The sequence below is a fragment of the Podarcis filfolensis genome (genome assembly GCF_964270895.1).
Source record: "Podarcis filfolensis genome assembly, chromosome: 1".
Classification (NCBI taxonomy): domain Eukaryota; kingdom Metazoa; phylum Chordata; class Lepidosauria; order Squamata; family Lacertidae; genus Podarcis; species Podarcis filfolensis.
Genome location: NC_139604.1, coordinates 75024824 through 75032785, shown reverse-complemented (window position 1 = coordinate 75032785; position 7962 = coordinate 75024824). Strand labels below are relative to the sequence as shown.

Below are 7962 nucleotides of genomic sequence, written 5' to 3'. Positions count from 1 at the left end.
CCCCAGGTCAATGTCAATTTTATGGTTTTCTTTGGACTTTTGTGGCTTGGCACCTTCTGAAACACATCTATTTGTGGCACATGAAGGTCTGGAAGGATCAAGCATGTTTGTTCTGAGGAGTTGGTGGGTGGGTGGCCCTTGCTCACGACAAGACCTTTTGGATCCTTCCAACTCTTTGATGCTACAGTTCTATGGTATACTGACTAGGGGTGCTCAAAGATTTCATTCAATACACATTTTTTTTTATGGGAAACAATATGATTCATACTTCTGGATTAATATGAACATTAGAATCCTTCAGTTTCCACACTTGTCCAAATTAGAACTGATTAGAACAAAACACCATTGACCAAAGAGAAACGGGTTCTGCACTTATGGAATGCAGCTGTGAGGAACCTATGGCCTGTAGTTCTAATCAGGCCCACCAGAACTCTGAATTGCACCCACAAGGCAATTTCAGGCCAGTAACCTAATGACATGGATGTGGCTTAACCCACAGAGCCTAGGACTTGCCGATCAGAAGGTCGGCAGTTCAAATCCCCACGACGGGGTGAGCTCCCGTTGCTCGGTCCCTGCTCCTTCCAACTTAGCAGTTCGAAAGCACGTCAAAGTGCAAGTAGATAAATAGGTACCACTCTGGTGGGAAGGTAAACGGCGTTTCCGTGTGCTGCTCTGGTTTGCCAGAAACGGCTTAGTCATGCTGGCCACATGACCTGGAAGCTGTACGCTGGCTCCCTCGGCCAATAAAGTGAGATGAGCGCCACAACCCCAGAGTTGTTCACGACTGGACCTAACGTTCAGGGGTCCCTTTACCTTTAACCTAATGACATATGGTATGTTATGCTTCGATCTGAGATAAGGCTCTGCTTGTTCTTTGATGGTAAAATGCAGCAGCAGGTGCTTATGTCTGATCTTAGTGCTGTGACCCCCACTGTGCTAAGACTGGAGATAAGCCTCTGCCTCATGTCTTGTAAAGAGCAAGCAGGGGCTTGTCTCCAATCTTCTTCCCCACCTCTGATGAAATGTTCAGTTATTAGAGTGCAATTCAACATCAGGCTAAGGTGATTGTTCCATCAGCTCAAGTAGGTCTGTTTGCCAGACAAAACGATCTCCCCGCTCTTTCCCCTGCATTCTGGGGGTTCATCCAACCTGCCAGAGTCCTGGGGATGGAGAGAGCGGAAAGTTTTGTTGCACTAGCCGGAGTCATTGTGCTAGCTCCCACCAGTTAAGCTATTTAGTTGAATCGTGCACTTAATAAATTATTTGAACCAATTAATCCAACTTTGTGGCTGAACAAAAAAAGAAGGGTCTTAATCCCAGTTTATGGAGCAATCATAACATACCGCTGCCACAGATGTGACTCCCTGGCCTTGCCACTCACAGCAGCAGCATCAGAAGCGGAAAGGGCAGGTAGTATATACACACATTTTTGAAATATATAGGAAGCCAAATGTTCTAAATAAAAAGGAATCTGAAAGATGCTTGGAAAATCTAAATATTTTTTTAAATGAGAATTTGGCTGCCTGTTAGTCTCCATGTTTGCTTGTACAATGCTAATTTACTATGAATGCCATTCACTTTGACATCATATCACCAGGAATTGTACATTTATATAAATGTTGTTAATTAGTCTTTTGTTTATCCGATGTTCACTTTGTTTTGCAAGACCGAAAAAAAATAGCCGGACCATTTCAGGTCAACTGCCCTGAATTTTGCAATGTAACCTACCTCTCAATGCACTCTGTATTCTGTGAAAGGAACTGGATTCAACAGTGAAATTTTAACAAGGTGGCATTGGAAAAGAATGTCATAAATGAGCATTACACTTCGTATTTTCTACTCTGTATCAACAGTGTCACGGCAGAAGAGGACAGTTTAAAGAACAAAGTAGAGGGCAGGAATAAATGGGCAGTTCTCAAAATGAAAGGAACATAAGCATTGATATTTTTCAGGGCTCTGTACTGGGTCTGGTGCTATTTAATAAATGGTCAGGAATAAGTGGTGATATAGTAAACCTCCTGATAGCACTAAAATATTAAGGAGATGAAAATGAAAATGTACTGCAAAGAACTACAGAAGGAACATTTCCAAACCAGTTGAATTAGAAACAAAATGGCAAATTATGTTCAGTGCCTGTGTAGAAGAGTGCTAGCCAATGTGGTTTCAGCCAGATATTGTGGATTACCAATCCCATCATCTGAGACCATTGGCCAGCCTGTCTGTGGCTGATGGAAACTATAGTCCAAAACATCTGGCTACTCATAAGGTAATGTTCATTAGGACAACAACTGTCAATTTCATATGCACATTAATATTGTCTGAACCAGTGGGAACTAACAAGTACTGATGTAGCTCTGAGGCCAGAAAGAACCCTTTGGATTCATCATGTTCACTTCCAGTTGTGAATCTAAAATTATGGCTCCTGAATCCTTATTGAACTTGGATTTTCATCTGAGCCAGAGAAGAGTTTACCCCTCCCTATCTTTCAGCTTATTGGCAGGGCTGGGCCAAGACCTGAGGTGCACCACAAAATGCCCCTGTCCCACCAGGGAAGGAAGGGTGAGTGAAGATCTGCATCAGGAACAAGGGTGGAATAAAGATCTACAATGTGAACAAGGCAAATTCCATAGAACTGGAAAGAGTGCAGAGATGATCAAGAGACTGGAGCATCCTCTCTATAAACTAAATCTAAAATGTTGGGGGTGACTAGAAAGGGGGGCATGTCAGAGATTATCAAATTACCCAAAGCATGGAAAATAATGAACAGAGAGAATTCTTTATGTTTCTCATGACATTAGAACCACAGCTTTCCCAAGGGAATTGATTGGAATTGCTTTCGGGAAGAGCAAAAGGGAGTCTTTCATCACAGAGTTTCAAGCCAGTGGAATTTGCTGGTGGTTTTTCTGCTGAAAATGATCCCCAGCCCAACCTGCATTTTTTTCCCATGGGAGGAAAGATAAGAATATTCAGCACTAAGCAAACTGCCAACGCATTTTTAATGAATATCAAATAGGCTAGCAAAATATTAAATATAAATTTAGGCCACAAATACTATACTTATCATTAACTTTGTTTGCCTTTGTATTTTCATGCCACAAGAACTTTGTTTCTTAAAACACATGGTGCCCCTGATGAATTTCATTCCAAAATATTCTTAGCTAAGGCAGATTTAATCACTCAGAAGTTGTTGTCGTTTCCTTGAAAGTCAGCCGTGTCGTTAGATTCGGCGGAGGTCGTGGCTAACTGGCAAAGCTCCTGCTCTGTTAGTGAGAAATACACAGGGCATGAAGGTTCAGGGGGAAAGAACAAGAAAAGGCTGAAGGTAAGGTGCAGAAAAGCCAATTAAACTGTAATGGGAACATATGGAGATTTATACAGTCGCCAGTGCATTCAAAGGGCATGGGAGGGGGTCGCAGACCCACCTGGGCTAGCCCCAAGTGATGCATGCCTATGCTGTGCCCCTGGCACAACCTCGTGCTGTAGAAATGTTTCTCTGTCTTCTGTACATTATGAAAAAGTGATGTACACTCATAAAGCCCTCACAACCATATGCACATTTAGCTCTTTACCACACCAGCCAAATGTATGCACGATAGCAAAGAATTCCTGCTGCACGCTGGGACTACAGTGGACACTCGGGTTGCGAATGTGATCCGTCTGGGAGGCACGCTCACAACCCGCAGTGTCCGCAACGCACAGTGCGTTCGCGGGTTGTGATTCAGCACTTCTGCGCATGCGTGAGTGCCGAAACCCGGAAGTAACCCGTTCCAGTACTTCTGGGTTTCGGCACTTCCGTAACCCGAAAACGCGCAACCTGAAGTGTCTGTAACCCGAGGTATGACTGTATTCCCTTCACCCCTGTCACACCACACAAACATTTTACTCATCATAGGAGTGGGAAGGTCATGTGAACTTCCCTAGCATCAAGCTGAGTCCTTGTTGCTCAGACCAAACTAGGCCTGCCTTCAAAGCTGCTAACAGGGTGAGTTTCGTCACATGGTGTCTACTCGGATCAATGTGGTGTTTAAGCTGTTTCATCTAGCTTTTTCGGATCCCTCTGCAGTTCCTCTTTCTCACCTGAGCTTGACTGCTAAACACCAGGTACCAGCTTCTCCCTGCCTGGCATTTCCAAGGTGCCAGGTTCAGAGGTAGCTGTCATCTGGTCTCCATAGGCCTGCGCACAGCCAGAACCTGATCCAGATTTCAGACCATGTGGTCAGGACAGGAATTGTGTTGCTGAAACAAAGGAAAAGCCAAGGGAAGCCCAAGGTTAGAATTGTTTATTCTCATATAGAGAAGTCTCCTATTTGTTTATGTTTAGTTCTTCTGCAGTCTCCCTCTGGAATGGGTGTGGGTGTTTGTAAATCTCCTTTGCGAAGAGTGATTTGTAGAGTGAAGACTGAATTAGGGCACCTTTCCATTTACGGCCTCTCTGTTATGAAATGTTTTGGTTTAGTGATCTTGGTAATGGAGCTTGTAAAGTGATAAAAATACCTTTTAGCACAAGTTACCTAATACCTACGTACTTCTTGAAAAAAATATTGCATAAGCTAAAAGTGTCCAGGGGCCAAAATGATCAAGACTACATCTTCGCCATTTGTTCTAATTTTATTTTATATACAAATACAGTGGCTCTGAAGTATTCAGGAGCCACAGGTCTGTGCAAGTGTCTGCATGTACAGTCCAAGGTTACTTTTTATCTTTGTTTTAGATATAAAAACCTATAATTGTTTTGATTTAGACCATGGAGCTCTTTGTAATTATAGACCACACATTCTTTTCTTTTTGGAATGATTTATTGCGTGGACAGGCGGAGCCCCCCAAACCCTGGGCGGCTCCCATGTGGAATAACGACTCCAGACAACGTGCTATGGGATTAATATTGGCCACAATTTTATTATGTTTCAGATGTGGGTAGACCTTGGCTCAGGCATTGGGCGTTTATCCCTCCCAGTCCCCCGCTGGGGATCTGGGGAACATCAGGGTTATCCATAGTGTATGGGGGGGATGGGCTGGTTCTGGAGAACGTATGTTCAAGCAGAGAGAGCCCGCCCCCCATTACGCCGCCGTCAGAGGGGAGAGCAATGACAACCTCTAGACATACGGCCAAAGCCTCCCCTCAAAACAACCCCTTTAACGGGGAACCCTGGGATTGTCACCGCTACACGCCCACCCCCATTTAGGGAAGATAGACTAAAGGATTCCACCCAAGGCCTCATACTGCCAAAGTAGTGACATTTTGCTACGGGAATGGCAAACCTGCGAATGCAGGAGAATTCCTTTCCAGCCCTTCAACACCAACCTTGACATAGCAGTGCCCGTGTACCTGTGGAGAAAAAGTTAACCTGCAAAAGAAGTCTTAACTGAAGGTGGGTAGGGTGGGAGAAGCTCTGGAGCCAACTGACGATTCCTACCCCTATTGTGTGGGCAGGGTGGTCCCTCCCCCTCCCTGGCCTGATCACCTTGGCAATGCCTCCCCAGGCAGGATTTGGCAACTGGCTGAGGTACGCAGAGACCTCCAGGTATCCCACCTGGGGAAGGCCAAGCCAAGCCTGTGCTAATGGTGCCACATAGGGTCCAGGGGGCTGTGCACGACCACGCAAAGGACGCCCCCCATTTAATGTGGGAAGCGGTCATTACTGACTCAGTAAATCACATAGCTGGATCCTATACTTCATTGGCCAATTGCAACCATTGATCTCATATATATATATATATATATATATATATATATATATATATATATAGGGTTGCCTCTATTGGTATCACACAGGTGAAATAGCCCAATAGTCAATATTGATCCTTGTTGCCATTCAAATGGTTTGTGTGTGCCACATCTTGTGATCGATTTTGCGGGGTGGGGCTTATTCAAGCTGGCACCCTTGACAGGGGCTATGGTTGTAGCAGTGACTCTGCTACTCCATTCCACCCCATTACTTCTCAGCCAGAGTTAAGATAGTTTGCAGATCCCCTCTAGGGAGTGTCTTGGTTGCCCCCTTTGTGGTAGCAGGATGAACAATACTCCAGAAACCACTAGAGGAACATATGAAATCTTCAGCGCACCTGATTCATCCATGGTTTACTTTCGTAGACAAAGTAAAAATGAAAAGGACAGAATCAGCTTTGTAATTAAAGCATCTGATTGTGACAAATATATATCTGAATGATAACCAGAATGTCAAGATGTAAACATGAAGGAAAACATCTTCTCAGACTATTCTCGGCCTTCAAAGTGGCAATGGAATGCCCATAAGTGTTTACTGCATTTTTCTCTCTTTCTGGGGACTGAGCTGTCCTTGTCCTTTGGATTAATTTATCCAGACGATGGAACGAATGTATTTTAGTATATTTTTCTCTTCCAGTGTTCATTTTCAAAAGAACACAGAGTTCACAGAGACCACTAAGGAAGGAAGTATGAGACACTCAAAGGCTTACTGGAACTTCTGCATAAACAGCTTGGGCTCTGCGGACTATGACATTTCATCAGAGGAAATAGAGTTATTATCACGTATCCCCAGCATCCAGCAAAATATGCCAATATGCCAAAGAAGACAACAAGCTCACAATCTTCTTTGCCTTTTAGGTTGCCACTTCGGATAGTGTATGTCCCTTTGTTGTTTTAGCATGATCCTCTTTATGCGGTTCTCTTGGCCATCCAGATGGACACTGGCTTGATCCAGCATGGATCTTCTTATGTTCTTTGATCACTGTCAGAAGGCTGTTTCTTTCGACATTCCAATCATGTTGCCCTAGGCTAGCATTGCTCATTCTCAGAAATAGTATTTTTATGAGGTATAGAGTGGCAATCCATGTTTTAGTGCTCTGGATCAGGTAATACATACAAAATTGCTGTTGTTGTTTTTTAGTCATTTAGTTGTGTCCAACTCTTCGTGACCCCATGGACCAGAGCACGCCAGGCACTCCTGTCTTCCACTGCCTCCCGCAGTTTGGTCAAACTCATGCTGGTAGCACTTCTTCAAATAAAAGATCCAGCTTACAGAAAAGTGTGAATCACCTGATGTGTCAACATTGTGTTAAATGGCCATGTTAGTTTATAGGACCGCCTCTACCCATATGAACCAACCTGGACCCTGTGATCATCATCTGAGACCCTTCTTCATGTGCCTCCTCTATTAGAGGTCTGGTGGGTGGCAACACAAGAATTGGCCTTTTCTGCAGTGGTTCTCTGCTTGTGGAAAGCTCTTTTCAGAGAGGCTTGCCTAGTGCCTTTGTTACATATATTTAGGTGCCAGGCGAAAACATTCCCCTTCTCCCAGGCTTTTGGCTAATTAAACCACAGGGCGGGAGCCACTACCGAGAAGACCCTCTGCCTGGTTCCCTGTAACTTTGCTTCTCGCAGTGAGGGAACTGCCAGAAGGCCCTCGGTGCTAGACCTCAGGGCCTGGGCCAAACGATGGGGGTGGAGACGCTCCTTCAGGTATACTGTAGATCATCCAGTCACCATCTGGGCTCTATATTTGCAAATTTGAACCCTGGTCTCCCAGGTTCTAGTCTGACACTCTAACAAGCATACCACACTGACTCTTTTCCCCCATTCTCCCTTTCTCTTTTGTGTCCTGTGTATTGCAAGCCAATATCAATGTGCATTATTAGCAGATCTATAAATATAGTAAATAAAATGAGAACTTTGTATTATCTCTCTCTTAGAATTCCTACGGGTTCCTATCATGCATAAGCAGTAACTTGACTGTCTCCACTAGCTAGAACAAGTCTTGTTTCCTTTTGCCTAACCTCAGTTTCCTTTGTTAATCTCCCCATTCTATATTTGTCTAATTTAGATTGTAAATTCTTGAAGGCAGAGACTGTCTCCCCTTATAAACTCTGGAAGATGGCATGCAAATTATGAAAATGGTTACTATAAATAAATATCAGAGGGATTACAACAGACCCAGTTGTCATGCTGGGAGGCAGGATTTAGCTATACTGTATTCTGGAGCGCAC

The 7962-nt window shown here is 44.1% G+C and overlaps 1 protein-coding gene across 2 annotated transcripts in view; it reads left to right on the top strand.

Annotated features, from left to right (window-relative positions):
* The window catches only part of ANO3 (anoctamin 3), a 238764-nt gene that overhangs the window by 13195 nt on the left and 217607 nt on the right, over nucleotides 1–7962 (top strand). The window lies entirely within an intron of this gene.